The following is a 19586-nucleotide window of genomic DNA, read 5'->3' on the forward strand; positions in this document are numbered from 1 at the left end:
GCTTGACTTCAGTTTACCCTCTGAAGTAGTTCGACAACAGAGTGTGATTGCAGACAAATTAAAATTCATATCTGTTTCCTCATATTGGAGGCAAGTAGAGATGGACAACAGATGCCACCATCTACATTCTGATGAACAAATATTGCTGATACATGTTGTTGAGATCTTGTTACCTCTTGTAATGAAAACAAATGTTATAATTTGTTATACTTAATATTTTAAGGTGAATAAAGTGAATAAAGGTTTATATAAAAATGAGATAAAATACAATGGGAATATGGCTGTAGAGTCTTGCATCTTACAAGGTGATCTTGCTGGACTGAAGTTGAGAATTCCAATCAAGCTCTTGAGACTTCAATAAACTTAAGACTTTCTTTCATGCAGAAGTCTGACAGTGAGTAAAAATGGCACCACTTCTGCAAGAACATTCCACCCTGGAATCCTTTCTGAGCCCAGCAGCAGGACCTAGTCTTGCTGAGATCACCCAGTAACTGGCTGGTGCTATAGCTGGTCAGAGGATTAAAATTTCCCCTTATTTCAAAAGAATTGCAAGCTTAGATTCATAGAGACATACAGCACAGAAGCAGGCCCTTTGGCCATCTAGTCCTCACCGAAACCATTTAAACTGTCTATTTCCATCAATCTGCACTGGATAGCCCTATCATTCATGTACCTATCAAAACTTCTCTTAAATGTTCAGATTGACCTCACATTCACCATTTACAATGGCAGCTTTTTACATACTGCCATGGTCCTCTGAGTGAAGAAGTTTCCCTTCATGTTTCCCTTAAGCTTTTCACCTTTCACCCTTAATCCATGACCTCTAGTTGTAGTCCCACCCAACCTCTGCGGGAAAAGCTTGCTTGTATTTACTCTATCTATGCCCCTCACAATTTTGTATACCTCTATCAAATCTCTCAAATTTCTATGTTCCAAAGAATAAAGCCCTAAACTATTCAATATTTCCTTATAGCTCAGGTCCTCCAGACCTAACAATATCCTTGTAAATTTTCTATTTACTCTTTCAACCTTATTTATATCTTTTCTGTAGGGAGCTGACCAAAACTGCACACAATACTTCAAACAAAGCCTCAAGCAATGTCATATACAACTTCAACATAACATCCCATCTCCTGTACACAACGCTGTGATTTATAAAGGCCAAGGTGCCAAAAGCTCGCTTTACAACTCTATCTACCTGAGCCAACCCTTTCAAAGAATTATGGACCTCTATTCCCAGATTCATTTGTTCTACCACACTTCTCAATGCCCTACTGTTCACTGTGTAAGACCTACCTACCCTGGTTGGTCCTACCAAAGTGCAAAACCTCTCACCTGCCTGCATTAAATTTCATCTGACACTTTTCAGCCCATTTTTCCAGCTGATGCAGATCTCTCTGAAAGCCATGATGGCCTTCCTTGCTGTCCACTACGCCCCCAGTATTGGTGTCATCCGCAAATTTGCTGATCCAATTAACCACCTTATCATCCAGATCTAATCCATGCTATCCAAATGCTTATTTATCCAGTCCCTTAGAATACCTTTCAATAGCTTCCCCACAACTGACGTCAAACTCACTGGCCTATAATTTCCTGGTTACATATTCTATTCCTCCAAGAGGACCAAAACCTTCTTGTTGGGTTTAGAGGCTTGCATGCCTTATTGACCTGGAGAACTATGTTGTCTGGAGTCAGGGCTTTGTGCTTTGTCTCTTGGCAGGGTCACCCATGTCAAACAGTTCTAAGGGTAGAAGCCAGACTAAGAGTAGTCCACCAATCCTCCAGGTTCAGGGGTTTGGCTCAGGGCTAACAGCCCTGACTGTTATGGAAACAGCAATGAAGAATCCTTCTACATCTGAGTGCAACAGTATTCCTGAGTCTCCAACAGGGACTTGCATGATTGACAGTAGTGAAAACCAAGAGGAAGTTATTGATGTGATGAAGGAAACCCTGAACATTGCCAGAGATGGAGGACCTTCACTGCTGCCCTAAACTCCTGTGGCATGATGGGCAGTAAGTAAATACATATTATATTGTCTGCTAGTAATCTGCACTGTGTTAAGACTGCACCAATTTATAGATTGTTGCATTAATGTTTAGAGTAAGAAGTGCCAATAGTCTGTGTGCCTCAATAAAGTAAGCCAAGATTAGATTAGAATGTTGTTCTGATGATAACAGCAATTTTTATTTAAGGTACCCTTGTTTTTAATTTGACTTCCCAGTTATCTTCCAGTTTTATACCTAGATAGAGGCATGGTGTCAGAAATGATAGTTAATGAAAACTATTTGGATGTATTGCCTTAATTAAATATTGGGCGCAATTCCTCCCAGTTAAGATAGGATGGGGATATTTGTCGTGCAACAAAGGAGAGGGAGAATCTTTTGGTACTTCATTAATAAATTCAAAATATTAAGCAGTTAGTTGGATTTTTGCAGATTCGAAGGGCTTACTCAAAGATCAGGTTATTTGTGGAATCGAAGATACCAGTCTAAAGTGAATAGCACGTAAGACTGAGTTTCTCTGAAATAGACATGGCACAGATATGTAACACTTAGGACAGGAAATGGTAGAACTGGGAAAGCACAACCAACTCATTGAAGAGAGCTTGGATGAGATGATAATTAGCCTGAGATTCAGACAATCACTTGAGCACATGTCTAATGCCAAATGAGGTCAGATGTATGGAAAGCAAGATGTAAATACAAAGCCATCAGTAACTTTACAACTTAATTGAGGAGCAGTAAAGTTATACCGGAACAAGCATCACAGCAATGCAGCTGAAGCCGATGAATGTGCTGAAGCATGCTGGAAGGCAGCCCCTGATTGCTGAAACCAGAGAACCAAGCAAGGTATGCTGTGGATTTCTTTGTAATTAACCAGAAAGTTGTCATACCCATTTTTTGGAACAGTACAGCAGTACTACTTGCAAAGGTCCACCATGACAAAATCATGAAGGTTGCTTCAATGCAATAACTTATTTTCAGCCACGTAATAAATGCAGATGCCCTTCAGAGCTGGATAACTTGAGGGACAAATACTATTTAGTCCTTGAAGAGGAACCAATTGGTGTGCTCTAGTAGCTACCAGGAAAAAAATGTCGGCTGCTTTAAACAGACAGTTAAAGTGGGCATGAGCCCCCAGGACATCCGGCTTGATCTGCTCAGAAATCAAGCAGCAATCAAGTGGACTACCCGGACCTTAAAAACCTAAGTGGAGTTCTGAAGATCCACCAATGTATGAAGACGCTGGAAGACATGAGTGGGACAAAAATATACGATGTGGTGAATGAGCTTTTGCTTGTGAGACCTGAAGAGAAGTTTTCTTATTTAACCTGTTCCATCACACTACTTGCTAGACACAACAACAAAAGGATTTCATAGACTAATATTGCACTTGAAGATCTCAATGAGATGAAGATGATAGTTGATGGCAAATTGTTTTTGGAAAAGGAGAAATAATGGAAGACGTGGAGTGAGACCATGGTTGGAAGCTGAGTGCCCAAGTTAATTCATACAGAGAAGCAATTGAAATTACATAATCAAAAAAAAAATTGAAGAACAGAATGACAGCTATACTTCATAGATCATTAGATTACCAGAAGTGTTCCTAAGCCAGATGCAGGCAAAGACAATAAGATGAGCTCAACAAATACTACAATAAAAGGCTTCCTGGGGTCTAACAAACTTCTGTTAAAGTTCTGTCTCACCTGAGTAAGTTTAAGTTCTGTCTCACCTGAACCTATCAAAAAACTGACCAAAAAGAACATACTTTCATGTTGGCTGTAAACTTGAAGGCAAGCAATTGAACAAGTCAAGGTCACTTGTTGATGTTCAAAGTACATTTTATGTATAAATTATACAGCCTTGACATTTGTTTGCTTACAGGCTGCCCCAAAGCAAGAAACCAATTTTTTTTAAAGTGAAGATCAACCCCCAATGCGCAAAGAAAGAGAATAAAACACAAATCATATAAACAATAGAATGAGCAAGAACAACACCATTCTAAACCAAATTGAGTCCTTAGATCCAATTCCCCGAGGCAGCCCAGAGTAGGCCCAAAGCCTTGATATTCAGTTCATCATATTAGCGGGCAACTCATCACAAAGTTCACAGGCACAAAGCACAGCAGCTTGGGACTGTCTCGCAGGCTCAGCGTCATGGAGAGAGTCTATCTGGGCCAGCATTTAGATGTCTTAACAGCGGATCATACCTCAGATTAGGACCTGGTCTCCGCCTCAGTGAATTGCTCTGGGCCAAGACCACACTGCTCAGCGATTCACTTCAAGCCTGGATTTTGCTTCTGAAGAAGCTGTTCTCGACCACTCCAATAGGCTTTGGAACTCCTCTGCCTCAGCTTCTCCTCTCCACTGAATTGTTCACTCTAACCAGCATGGCTCCAACTCCAAGTGTGTCAATTTTGCAGTACACCAGCAAGGCACATCTCTTGAATTCGCTTCGCCTTCACTCACCTCTTCATTGTTTGAGGTGATAGTTTAACACACTTTACTTTTTTTAAGAAGTGCTATTAGTGATGTTTTTAATCAATCTTCTTTGCTTTCGAGCTACCAGTAAGCTGCCTCACGCCCTCGGTCATACTATCTTAAACTGGAAGCACTGATAGTTAGAATGAGCTGAATGAGTCATTTAAGAGAAAGATCATGGATCATGGAACAATGAGCTTGCAAGAAGCTCAGTAATTGCATACACAACTAGATTTCTCACAGTCAAGCAGATTGAGAAGGAGCTACTCACTGTTAGTTTTGGTCTAGAAGTATTCAGGAGAGCTGCATATTTGTTTAGTCATCTCAAGCTATCTGAGGTCATTGCTGTTAAATCCCTCCACAGGACATCCAAGAAATGTGGAGAATGTTAGTGGAAATGCAAACACACAATGCAACAAACTGGTATTGCCTGGGAGAGGGCGTGCATGTAGCTTGATCTATCTGACAGACAAAAGAGATCATAAGGATGCCATCTTTCAGACAATTAATGTGGAGACACGTAATCCAGTTTCTCAGCCACAATGCAGGGGAGCAAGGGTGGCAGCTGATAAATTGCAGTTCCTGATGTTGGTGATTCAAAGGAACACCTCACAAGGTTGAATCTATTATCGAAACATATTTGCTTGTGGGATTTAAATTATGCACTTGATAATATCTGATCTTCAGAACTTAAAGTTTATTCGTGAGTAACCCTCATTTGAACAACAAGATTCCATGTTCACTCTTCTTATCTGAAGGTGATTTTCTGTCCCTGCAGAGTGAGGGAAAGCATTTACTGTACTGGTCGGGGTTGATCAGGGACTGTGAGAAGAAATGTAAGATCTGTGAATCTCATGTCCCAGAAAGACCCTGGGTAAAAATTGGTTCAGATTTTATTCTCACTTAGAGAAAAGGTATCAGGTGACAGTTGATATCTTGTGAGGGTTGGACTTCCAATAGGGTGTGCATTCATTGACAATCATTTGCAAGTTCAAAGGACAGTTTGCCCCACCTGGCATTTCAGAGGTCAGGTAATGGATATTGTTCACACCGCTCCATAAGGTTCTCAAACAACTAGCAGTTTGATCTTCAGACAACATCACCTCACTTTTTGCAGAGTAATGCAAAGGCAGATAGTGCTGTGAAGGTAGGCAGTGAATTCATGAAGACACTTAATTTGCCATAGTTGAATCCCTGTTGAGCAACCCATACCAGCCTTCCACAATACTCCAACCCAAAGGGCAATGAGGAGTCTGGTGCTGAAACCTCTAGCTGTAGAAGAGAACTCTGTTCCAGGCAGCAGAAAAGCTGTTAGAAATAAAAGTGAAAAATAAGAAATTAAGGTAACTAAATGTCAAACAGATTATTACCGATTTGTTAAAGACTTACCACCATTGTGAGTTGGATATCAAACCATTCAGGAGGCAGCAGTGCCTTAAAATTCACTGTACACCAGTGTGGTGAACTACATATACCTGTCTGGACACGCCCCCCCTGCTGACTGCTCCTGTGGTTCCTCCCATGGACCCCGGTATAAAGGCGATTGGAGGCACAGTCCCTTCCTCAGTCTCCAGGATGTTGTGTGGTGGTCACTTGCTGCTTGTTCTTTCTTCCAGCCAATAAAAGCCTATATCTCGCCTCGCATCTCCGAGAGTTATTGATGGTGCATCAACCAGATTACAGATAATTTCAGAGGAGCGCATTCCATATTAGAGAAACAAGTGCCACCCCAAGAAGACCACCAGAGACTTGCTTGATAGATGACAAACTGCAGTATGCACCACAGAAGAACCAATTACAACTATAGTTTCTAGTAAAATGGCAGCACACTTAGATGTAGCCGCCTCTATAGGGCAACCAAAGGTGTTATTTGGTGTGTATTTAATAGTTCAGTAGTATTTCAGTAACATTGTAAGTATATTATTTGAGTAACCATTGTTGTTCTTTATATAATTGATTATGGCTTTTATGTATAAATACAGGAACTGGATACATCAGCACACTACCATGTAATATGTCCATGCCTCAAAGTTAGACCCACATTTTCAGACTCCGGTGTCTTCTTTTGTATTAGTTTAATGTTTTGAAGTTACAAAACAGAACATTGGTGATGAGGTATTTTTTAAAACTAACTCAAAGCAGCTACTGACCTGTTGAAGCGCAGTGAGACGTTCAAACTAAAAAAAAACTACCAAGGAACAGCAAGTAAAAAAACGCAACCCAGTAAGTGGAGACTGCCAAGTTTTTAAAAAAGCAGTGTAGCACATGTTATTCAGAAGGGAAGACATGATTAAATTATTTTTTTTTAAAAAGGCTGTAAACAGAAGAATGCACAGCTTCATAAAAAGTGAGTATTGGGTGATAATAATCATTTTTTTAAATATATTTTTTATTAAATTTTTAACAGAATTACATAAAATGAATAGAATAATAGAGTAATGAAAGTTAATATCAGCCCTTCCCCCCTTAACATCCCTATCTAAAAAAAAGAAAGAAAAAAGAGAAAGAAAGAAAGAAGAAAGAAAGATTGCCTGGATATCGGAAGATCCCCACATGCTCCATGGAGTTCAAAATAGTTTTAGTATATATCTTTATTTATTTTTTCCCCAAATAGCTAATAATTTTATCTTTGAAGGACCTATATATTTAATCCTATCTTTTGTACATAAGGGTGCCAAATTTTCAAAAATATATCATATTCATTTCTTAAATTATGTCATTTTTTCAAGTGGAATGCAGCTAAATATTTCATTATTCCAACAGTCCATAGTTAAGTATGAATCTGATTTCCAAGTAACTGCAATAGCTTTTTTGGCTACTGCCAATGCAATTTTTATAAATTTTTTCTGATATTTATTCAATTTAGGTTTCGGTATTATCCCTTCAATATCGCCTAATAAAAATAATATTGGGTTATGTGGAAGTTGTATTCCAATAATTTGTTCCAATAAAAGTCTTAAATTTATCCAAAAAGGTTGAATTTTAAAACAAGACCAAGTAGAGTGTAAAAAAGTACCAATTTCTTGATTACATCGAAAACATTGGTCAGATAAATTTGGGTTTAATCTATTTATTTTTTGTGGTGTAATATATAATTGATGTAAAAAATTGTATTGTACTAATCTAAGTCAGACATTTATTGTATTTGTCATACTGTCAAGGCATAGTCTTGACCAACTTGTTTCATCAATTTTAATATTCAAATCAGTTTCCCATTTTTGTCTTGACTTATGAATTCCTTGTTTAATTGTCTGTTTTTGAATCAAATTATACATACAAGAAGTAATTTTTTTAATTTTTCCTTTTTGAATTAAAATTTCTATTTCATTAGGCTTCGGCATTAACATTGTTTGACCCAGTTTATCTCTTAAATAAGCCTTTAATTGAAAGTAACAGAAAAGAGTGTTGTTTGATATTTTATATTTATTCTTTAGTTGATCAAACGACATCAATATACCTCCTTCAAAACAGTCACCTATATATCTAATCCCTTTTTGAAATCAGTTATATAGAAGTTGGTTATCCAGTGTAAAAGGAATGAGTCTATTTTGAATTGGGGTTCTCTTTGCTAATAAAGATTTCTTTATCTCATCATCAACATTTATCATTCCATAAATCAATCAAATGTTTTAATATAAGAGATTCTTTCTTTACCCATATCCATTTGGATTCCCATTTATATATAAAATCTTCTGGTATATTTTCTCCTATCTTATCTAACTCTATTCTAATCCATGCCGGTTTATCTTCATCAAAAAAAGATGCAATAAATCTAAGTTGATTTGCTTTATAATAATTCTTAAAATTTGGGAGTTGTAACCCTCCTAGGTCAAATTTACATGTCAATTTTTCCAATGATATTCTTGACATCTTACCTTTCCAAAGAAACTTCCTCACACATTTATTCAACTCTTGAAAAAACTTCTGCGGCAGTTGTATTAGTAATGTTTGGAATAAATATTGTAATCTAGGAAATATATTCATTTTTACAGCATTAACTCTACCTACTAATGTTATTGGTAACATCATCCATTTATCAAGATCCTCTTGAATTTTTTTAATAATGGCAAATAATTTAATTTATATAAATTTTTAATATCATTATCGACTCTTATACCTAAATATTTTATACCATTTATCGGCCATCTAAATTGAGTTACTAATCGACATTGACTATAATCTCCTTTAGTAAGGGGTAAAATTTCACTTTTATCCCAGTTTACTTTATACCCTGATATTTTCCCATATTCTTCCAATCTAAAAGATGGTTTATGCAACGAATGCAATAGATTTGTTAGATAAATCAGAACATCATCAGAAAATAAATTAATCTTATATTCCTCCTGGTTAAGTCTGAAGCCCATTATATCTGAATCGGTTCTAATTAATTCAGCTAATGGTTCTATCGCCAATACAAATAAGGCAGGTGATAATGGACAGCCTTGTCTAGCTGACCTTGTTAACTGGAATGATGTTGAAATTTGACCATTTGTCACTACTTTAGCTTTGGGACTAGTATTTAAGGTTTTAATCCAGTTTATAAAAGATTTTCCTAACCCATATTTTTCCAATACCTTAAATAAAAAGTCCCATTCCAATCTATCAAATGCTTTTTCTGCATCCGAAGCAACTGCCACACTCATTTCCTCTCTTTTTTGTGCCAAATGAATTATGCTAAGTAACCGAGTTACATTATCCACTGATTGTCTATTTTTAATAAAGCCTGTTTGATCCATATATATTAATTTTGGTAAATATTTAGATAATCTATTAGATAAAATTTTTGCTATTATTTTATAATCCGTATTCAACAAAGAGATAGACCTATATGATGTTGGTTTTAAAGGATCTCTATCTTTTTTTGGCAATACTATTAAGATCGCTGTCGAAAAAGATTGTGGAAGTTTATGTGTTCTTTCTGCTTGATATATTAACTCCATAAAGGGAGGGATTAATAAATCTTTAAATTTTTTATAAAATTCAGGTGGAAAACCGTCTTCTCCTGGAGATTTATTACTCTGGAGTGATCCTAGAGCTTCTTCAACCTCTTTTAATGTGAAGGGCATATCTAATCCTTTCTGTTCTTCCGAATTCAATTTTGGAAGAGTTATTTGTGATTTTTCTATCTCAGCAACCTCATTTTGTGATTCCGATTGATATAATTCAGAATAAAAAAATTTTAAGGTTTCATTAATTTCTAAAGGTTTATCAGTAATTTTATTTGCACTTGTTCTAATTGCATTTATTGTTTTGGAAGCCTGTTCTGTTTTCAACTGCCAAGCAAGAATCTTATGTGATCTTTCACCTAATTCATAATATCTCTGTTTAGTTCTCATAATTGCTTTTTCTGTTCAGTATGTCTGGAGCGTATTATATTGTAACTTCTTATTGACAAGTTGTCTTTGTTTTTCTTCGGTCATATATCTTTGAGATTCTTTTTCTAATTTTGTAATCTCTTTTTCTAATTGATCTATTTCTACCATATATTCCTTCTTAATTTTAGAAGTATTACTTATTATCTGGCCCCTCAAATATGCTTTCATCGCTTCCCATAATATAAATTTATCTTCAACTGAATGTGAGTTTGTATCCAAAAAAATTTGGATCTGTTTTTCTATAAAATCACAAAAATCTTGACGTTTTAATAAAATTGAATTAAATCTCCATCTGTAAATCAATTCCTCCTTATCCATCATTATCATTGTCATTATCAAGGGGGAATGATCTGACAGTATTCTCGCTTTATATTCCATACTTTTCACTCTATCCTGAATATTTATTGATAATAGGAAAAAATCAATCCTTGAATAAGTTTTATGTCTATTTGAATAAAATGAATAATCTCTTTCTCTTGGATTAATTCTTTTCCATATATCAATCAAACTTAAGTCTTTCATCAATGATAAAGTTAGTTTTATTACTTTTGATTTTGTAACAACCTTAGTTGACCTATCTAGAACTGGGTCTAGACAAAAGTTAAAGTCTCCACCTATTAATATTTTATCGTGTGCATCGGCCAAATTCAAAAAAGCTTCTTGTATGAATTTTGCATCATTTTCATTTGGTGCATTAATATTCATAAGAGTCCATAATTCCAAAAAGATTTGACAGTGTATAATCACATATCTCCCTGCAGAATCAATTAGTACATTTTGTATTTTAATTGGTAAGGTTTTATTAACCAAAATTGCAACTCCCCTCGCCTTTGAATTAAATGAAGCTGCAATAACACTTCCAACCCAATCTCTCTTTAATTTCTGATGTTCTATCTCTGTTAAATGTGTTTCCTGCAAAAAAGCTATATCTACTTTCATTTTGTTAATATATGTTAAAACTCTTTTTCTTTTCACCATTAAGCCCATTAACATTAAAACTTTAAAAATTGAGTAAATTAGTCATTTCATAATACCTTGGGGAATCTCTTTAAAATTCTCCATGTTGCTATGTGTCTCCCCCCCCCCCCCCCCAATCATCCAGGCAAAAAAGGAAAAATAGAAGAACGATAGATAGTAAAGAAAAAGATAACAAAATACCCCCCTACTAATGTTGTGAATGAATAGAAACACAACATTACCCCCCTCCGTTTTACGGGTCATGGCAATAGCCATGATTACACACGTGAATCCTGCAGCAATCGATCAGAAGCTCCTCCAGCTCCCCATAACAAAAAAAAAGATATATAAAAGTGAAGAAAAAAAATTAATATCTCTACTCCCAATTAATATTCCTCAATTTTTTTTATCTTTCTCCCCTTCTATCATATACTTAAAGTATATTTGTATATTCTTCTACTCCTAAAAATACATTAAATCTGATCCCTATCTCAGTTTTCATCTTTAATCCATTTCACTTCCATAATTCTTTACCGCGTCTCGCGAATATTAGGAAGTTCTTGTACAAACTCCTCCGCTTTCCGATGATCAGTAAAAAATCTTCTTTCATCGTCATCCAAAAAGATTATCAGTGTTGCTGGGTAGCTCAGTATAAATTTATAACCCTTTTCCCATAAGATTTTTTTCACTGGGTTAAATTCTTTCCTCCTCTTCAAAAGATCGTAACTTATATCAGGATAGAAAAGAACTCTTTTCCCTTCTATCATCAATGGCCCATTTCTCTTTCTGGCACCTTGAGCAGCTGCCTTCAAGATCTTTTCTTTATCTTGATATCTTAAGCATTTTATCAAGGTTGATCGTGGATTTTGATCTTGTTGGGGCTTTGGTCTTAAAGCTCTATGAGCCCTTTCGATTTCAATTAACTGACTTCCTTCTTCCATTTCCAAGATTTCTGGGATCCATTTTTGAAAGAATTTTATTGGATCTTCTCCCTCTATACCTTCTTTAAGACCAACAATCTTAATATTGTTTCGTCTGCTAAAATTTTCAAGCACATCTACTTTTTCCAACAACCGTTTTCTTTCTGATGTCCAGGCAAGGATATTATCTTCCATCTTGTCCACTCTTTCAGTGGTGTCTCCCGTTTTTTCTTCCAACTTTTTAACTTTCTTATCCGTTTTCTTTTGTTTTTCCACCACCTTATCAAGCGTAATCTTCATATTTTTAATATCTGTTTTTATTACTTTTAATGCTTTTAATTCATGCATTATTTGTATCAGGGCTTTTCTTAAATCTCCAGAAAGTCTTCCACCTTTAATTTCTTCCTGTTCTTCTTCTCCTTCATCAGTTTCCTCATCTGTGTTTTCCAGAGAGTCTGATTCTACTTCCAGTTCACTTTCACTTTCAGTCGCAGCTGGACTGAAACAGTTGCACCTGTTTGCACATACCCGTTTCTTCACGCATGTTCAGTTCCTGCTGTTTCTTTGTAGAGACCGTTGATGCTGCCGTAGTTTCCTGTTCTGCATCATCGGAGGAGACATGTACTTCGCCGGGAAGAGATCCAACTTGAGTACAAGGTTCCGTCATAATGGTCGGGCCTCTTTCTTTGCCAACTTGCGCTGTCTTCAAAGTAGTAGTTCTCTTCTGTTTCTGTTTAGGAGACATATCTAAAGATAGTCCTGAGTTGTTTATAAGTAGTTTTTAGAAAATATTTATTAACTCTTCTTCACTTAAACTTTATTTTACTAGTTTTTTACGGGAGAGCTGGATTTCCATGTCTCGATCCTGCGTCATCACGTGACGTCCCCCGATAATAATCATTAAGAAGTGCAGAAATGGTTGGCTGTATCAAAATGATTGATGTGTTTGATTACACAGCAGATAATTGGATCTTATATATTGTGCAAATTGAGCAGTATTTTGAAGCAAATGAAATAACCAATGAGAAACAAGTACCAATTTTCCTAAATACATTGGGTTTAAAAACATATATTTTGCTTCAAAGTTTAACAGCTCCAACCAAACCAGCAGAAATTAGCTTTGCTGATTCTGTAAAAATAATACAGGAAAATTTAGAACTGATGCAACAGTTGATCACAGAATACTTATGGTTTCATAAGTGGAATCAAAAAGGAGAGTCCATTTCAACATACAGTACGTCGATGAATTGAAGTGATTATCTGAGCATTGTCTGTTCAGTCATGGGCTTAAAGATGCACTGAGAGATCATTTAATTTGTGGAATCTTACAAGAAAGCATCCATAAATAGCTCTTAACTAAAGCACAACTTAAATTTAAAAGAGCAGTCGAATTCGCTGCTTCAATGAAATTACAGAAATGCAATCAATTTGCAGTCAAAAATGAAAGTGAGCATGAACAAAATTGTAGAGAAACCAAGAAACCAAGAAAAAAAAACAAGCTGGCCAGACAATTGTGTTACCATTGTGGCAGGGGCTCACATACATCAAATACATTCAGATTTGTTATATTTCTTTTTGTGTGACTGTATATTTACAGCAATCTAATGTGTGCTATATGTGCCTTATGCTGTGTATGACCGTTGGAACTGTGTTTTGCACCTTGGCACAGGAGGAACACTGTTTTGTTTAGCTGTATTCATGGATAGTCATGTATGGTTGGATGACAATTAAACTTGAACTTGATATCTGAAAATAATCTATTGTATCTAGAAGACTCTGTACTAAAGCACATAGAGACAAAATGGTTATTTTGAGTGTTTGATTTTATTTTGCTTTTTGTTATATACTAAAGTCTCATCAGCAGTCATTGAGGTCCAGACAGGCAAAAAAATGGAAGGCCCAGGATGCAGTAGAGATGGGTTGAGTCTCCTATGTGCTGCGGGGATCTGGTAGCGACTATGGTGTCTGGTCAGGTAGGGCTGAGCAGCTTCTATTCAACCCACTTCAACAGGCCCAGTGCAGAAACTGATGCAAACTCATCCAGAAGGAGGTGTATACAGCTATCAAGAATGTGTGTACCACCAGGATGGTAGAACTGGGGCAGCAGGGAACTTGGACAAGGTGGGAGGGTGCGCTGAAGTGGAAGATCACTTAGTCCAACATCTGGCAGGCAAAATCCCAGTGCACTGTTCATGATCCAGGCTATGTACGATGTCCTGTCTACTCCAGCGAACCTTGTCGCCCGGCAGAGGGACCCTGGAGCACATCTCAACAGCTGCCCAAAAGCCCTAGAAGAAGGCTGCTACCACTGATGCCATGGTCAGGTGCTTATGGGGACTGCAAAGTAAAGAGCCATTAGGAAATATCTCCTTGCCCATTAACAACCGTAAGCATCTCTGCCAACCCAGAGAGCCCATAGCCTTTGTCACAGCTGGAGACAAACCATAGTCTCAGCCCGGATCACCAGCAGGCTTGCTCGCTAAGGCATTTGACTGACAAGTGAAAGTCGATCTTGGCAAGCATTTAGAGTTCCCTGACTTTATTGCATCATCATCATCCCTGATGCCTGACACGGTCATTCTGTCAGAAACCTCAAAGCAGGTGACATGATAGAAATGCCAATTCCTTGAGGAGTCATTTGAGCAGAAGAAAGTCAAGTACCTGGAGCTGGTAGAGCAGTGCCAGGGACAATAGTCAATAGACAATAGACAGTAGGTGCAGGAGTAGTCCATTCAGCCCTTCTAGCCAGCACCGCCATTCACTGTGATCATGGCTGATCATACACAATCAGTACCCCATTCCTGCTCTCTCCCCATATCCCTTGACCCCGCTATCTATAAAAGCTCTATCTAACTCTCTCTTGAATGCATCCAGAGACTTGGCCTCCACTGCCTTCTGGGGCAGAGCATTCCACATATCCACCACTCTCTGGGTGAAAAAGTTTTTCTGCATCTCTGTTCTAAATGGCCTACCCCTTATTCTTAAACTGTGGCCTCTAGTTCTGGACTCAACCATCAGCGGGAACATGCTTCCTGCCTCCAGTGTGTCCAATCCCTTAATAATCTTATATGTTTCAATCAGATCCCCTCTCATCCTTCTAAATTCCAGTGTATACAAGCCCAGTCGCTCCAATCTTCCAACATATGACAGTCCCGCCGTTCCGGGAATTAACCTTGTGAACCTACGCTGCACTCCCTCAATAGCAAGAATGTCCTTCCTCAAATTTGGAGACCAAAACTGCACACAATACTCCAGGTGTGGTCTCACCAGGGCCCTGTACAGTTGCAGAAGGACCTCTTTACTCCTATACTCAATTCCTCTTGTTATAAAAGCCAGCATGCCATTAGCTTTCTTCACTGCCTGCTGTACCTGCATGCTTGCTTTCATTGACTGATGTACAAGAACACCTAGATCTCGTTGTACTTCCCCTTTTCCAAACTTGACTCCATTTAGATAGTAATCTGCCTTTCTATTCTTGCCACCAAAGTGGATAACCTCACATTATCCACATTAAACTGCATCTGCCATACATTTGCCCACTCACCCAACCTGTCCAAGTCACCCTGCATTCTCATAACATCCTCCTGACATTTCACACTGCCACCCAGCTTTGTGTCATCAGCAAATTTGCTAATGTTACTTTTAATCCCTTCATCTAAATCATTAATGTATATTGTAAACAGCTGCGGTCCCAGCACCGAACCTTGCGGTACCCCACTGGTCACAGCCTGCCATTCTGAAAGGGACCCGTTAATCACTACTCTTTGTTTCCTGTCAGCCAGCCAATTTTCAATCCATGTCAGTACTCTTCCCCCAATACCATGTGCCCTAATTTTGCCCACTAATCTCCTATGTGAGACTTTATCAAAAGCTTTCTGTAAGTCCAGACAGGGGTGGAGGGCACAATGTGAGCCTATAGAGAGGTGGCATGCACCTCTCTCCTTGGCATTATGGGGACTGCAAAACAAAGAGGCATTAGGACCATCACAGAGGCTGCTGAACAAACCTCTGTGACATTCCTGATGGCTCTTCAGGTGGCTATGGATCAAGACATATGACCCGTGGACCTGTGCAGCTGGGACACAAGCCAGGGCCTGATCAACCCTGGCTGAGTCTCCTGGGTGAGAGTGTCTGATGTTGAAAGACCCAAAACACCCATTGACCTCAGCTTGCATCACTGATGATGTGTCCCAGAGCATCCTAAAATATATCTCAGCATCAAGGAACAATGGAACTCATCATATGAAAAGTCATTTTTTTTAAACCATCGACCATTTCAAGGTTGTATCACTGTAAGGATAATATCATATGACTGACTGATATTAGCTATTTATTAATAAAAATGCAAAAAAAAGATGTGGGTTATGTGGCTTCTCAGTATTGTTCCATCGTTCAGTGAGGTTGTGACTAATCTGATGTTGCACCCAACACTTTCAACTCTTGATCAAGTCCCCTCCCCTCACCTCCTAATTAGTGAAAAATCTGCCTACCTTGACTTTGGATATACTGTATGTTTTAGGTACACAGGGGAAAATAATTCAGAATTATAATCCTCTCAGTCCTAATTCCTTCTTGTCTGCATTTTAAATGGGGTATGTCTTATTCTGAATCAAAGTCTCTTAATTCCTGCTTCTCCCGCAAGGGCAATATCCACATGTCGTTGGTGTTGACAGTCACATCAAAGCTACTCACATTTCAAAATGTTTAAATACGTTTGAGACAAACGGGCTGAATATTAGCAAGAGAGGATTACATAGGGTGGAAGGTGAAGGTTTTAGTTGGGAAGTGCTGTGTGATGAAGGTTAACCTGATTGATAACTTTGGCCAGCCATGTGCAAAGGATGCAGGGGCAGACTACAACAGTAGCCATGGGCAATCCACACCTCCAGGAGAGCTTGTTCACAAGGGCATCTGATCCTAGACCCCCATCTAGAGCTATATCACTGACTGTACAAGGAACAGTCTGAATCGTTCCCAAATGCAGCACATTCAGTCCAGGAAACATTCCCCCTCCTCCTCTTGGGTTGCAAGCAGTGTGGGAAAAAAAGCATTTACCTCCTCACTCTCCCCTCCCCACCCCCAGGTTTCTAAAAGTAACCAGCTACTAACACTGACAAAGCCAGTCTTCAAAAATATTTGAATTATTAACACACCTCATGGGATTAGATTAAGTGACAATCTTTTTCCCCTGCCTCCATCAAACTTAGGTTCAAGCTCATGGCCAGCATTAGTTTCTTTTGTAGTGAATGAATAATAACCACTTGGAAGATCCTGGAGAAGTTATTACAACCCCATGAACCTAATTCGACAAGAGTCTGTGTCAGGGCAAGAGGATGCATCAGATCTTGGTTTACAATATACTTATACTTTTAAAAGAAATGTGAAAATCCTACAATTTACAGAATTGATTTTCTGAGGCTCTTTGCCATAATGTGACATTACCAGCAAATTGCAGCCTGCAGAGCCTATGTTAACGAGTTCCGAATCAAACTGGTTACATACGATATGGGATAGTTAAGGTTTGGAAAGATTTATTTTATTGATTATGTTTAATAACTGTTAAACCTTCGTAGTGATATCTACTTACCAATGAGTGAAGCAATGAAGATTTTATTTAATAGTTTCAGACCCTTTTTGATCAATTCTATTTTTATGTGTGGTCACCTGCACTGCAAAGAACTTAATTTCAGCTTTTATTTTTCAAATTGTTGTGAAAATGCACACTGTCAGTCTCCTAATCTTATTTATTTGCCTGAATACAGCACAGTAAGCAGATATTTTTTTCTTTTGCTGTTGACCTTCGGGACCTGGGTGCCAAAAGCCTGTCATAAAATGAGTGAGTGTGAGCTCACCTCTCTGAAGATTTAATTTGTAGCTCCTGCAGAGATAAACAGCTTTTAAGCTTTCATTCCTTAAGTCACAAATCAGTTGCATTTGAGTTTAAAATGTGCATTAATATCTATAGTAATCACATACTCACTGATTAATAGGAGTGAGAATCATTGTAAGGTTAATCTATAAGTCTTTCTATACCCCAGAAGAATTGAACAATGTAAGTGGAAAAGCGGAGGAAGTGGAAATAGCTGCACTGGTCGTGGGGAGAGCCAGCACAAACATGAAGAGTCTTCTATTGCTTCTCCCGCAAGGGCAATATCCACATGTCGTCGGTGTTGACAGTCACATCAAAGCTACTCATATTTCAAAATGTTTAAATATGTTTGAGACAAACGGGCTGAATATTAGCAAGGGAGGATTACATAGGGTGGAAGGTGAAGGTTTTAGTTGGGAAGTGCTGTGTGATGAAGGTTAACCTGATCGATAACTTTGGCCAGCCATGTGCAAAGGATGCAGGGGCAGACTACAACAGTAACCATGGGCAATCCACACCTCCAGGAGAGCTTGTTCACAAGGGCATCTGATCCTAGACCCCATCTAGAGGTATATCACTGACTGTACAAGGAACAGTCTGAACCGTTCCCAAATTCAGCACATTCAGTCCAGGAAACATTCCCCCTCCTCCTCTTGGGTTGCAAGCAGTGTGGGAAGAATCCTATGATTCTTTTTAGAATCAGATTAGTATCAAAATCAGATTTAATATATGTTCCAGTTTTAATGAAAAGTATTTGATATGAAATGCTCAACTTAGGTTTCAGCATATACGCTTTTATTTTCTTTCTTCCCTCTTTTCACTTCACTTATGAGACCACATGTGAACCTGATATATTCACTCTAATTCAACGCCCTTCCCTGGAGCTCAATGTTATTTTATCTTCATCATTAAGCCTCAGTGATTACGGGGACACACTGACGATCTGGTCTTCCTCTGAGATTGCAAATGTCTTATGCAACTATCCATTTGAACTTGCTGCAATTACGCAATGTGCTGTGTACTAAGATAATCTCGCTCTAGTTCTCTCTCACACATATGTATGCATGCTGCTAGTAAGGCATTTCGTTCTAAGCTAATAGCAGAACAGTCACATCTGGTACATAGAGCTTAGAAAAATAGAGGGCTATGGGTAACCCTAGGTAATTTCTAAGATAAGGACATGTTGGGAACAGTTTTGTGGGCCAAAGGGCCTGTATTGTGCTGTAGGTTTTCTATGTTTCTGCCTGAACAATACATTGCTGAATACACCTAGCATTTTCTGTTTTGATTTCCAATTTCCAGCATCTGCATGCTTTGGCTTTTTAGTGCAAAATTGGAAGTTTTCATCAGCACAAGGATTTATTTTTAATATGTTAATATTCCTGTAATATATTTGCAATCAAGCAATATAATTTCAATTTTTGAACTACGTTTTAAATAAATTTTTCATGCACTCTATAAAATAAGCTATTAAAAGAGAAGTAACTCATTTGGCGCAGAAAATAATTGTTTTTTCCTCAGTAATACTATTGCAATAAAACTATTTGCTTCATTAGATAAAATTGTTTTTGGTTTTATAAATTATATTCGTGGTTCTTCCATTTTGTGTGAAAGGCTTTGTACCAAACTGAAGCCTTAAATGTGTTTGAATATTGTCATCATAGCATTCATTTGTGTAAATGGTTGTGTGTTTAATGTGCCATTAAAATAAGTGGTCAGATGAATTTTATATTATTGTGTTTTGGGTCCTTTTTAAGATATGGAATCACAACTGATGATCAAAATGTTGAAAACCTTGACATAAAATTTAATATGGCATCTTGTATTGCAGACCATTCTGTTTCTGATAGAGATTTAAAATATGATTTCAACCCAAAGAAGCAATTGGACAACAGAGTACTGAAAAAAAGAAATGAATCTTTCCTAAGCAAAGCGGCTTAAGCAATTTTAATTCTCAATTCTCTTGTGCAATACTCTGATCAGA

General features: G+C 37.7%; 1 protein-coding gene across 3 annotated transcripts in view; it reads left to right on the forward strand.

The window, feature by feature from the left end:
• LOC140714637 (alpha-1,6-mannosylglycoprotein 6-beta-N-acetylglucosaminyltransferase B) overlaps positions 1 to 19586 on the forward strand; it is an 888843-nt gene that overhangs the window by 813646 nt on the left and 55611 nt on the right. The window lies entirely within an intron of this gene.

This window comes from Hemitrygon akajei, chromosome 22 (genome assembly GCF_048418815.1).
Source record: "Hemitrygon akajei chromosome 22, sHemAka1.3, whole genome shotgun sequence".
Taxonomy (NCBI): Eukaryota; Metazoa; Chordata; class Chondrichthyes; order Myliobatiformes; family Dasyatidae; genus Hemitrygon; species Hemitrygon akajei.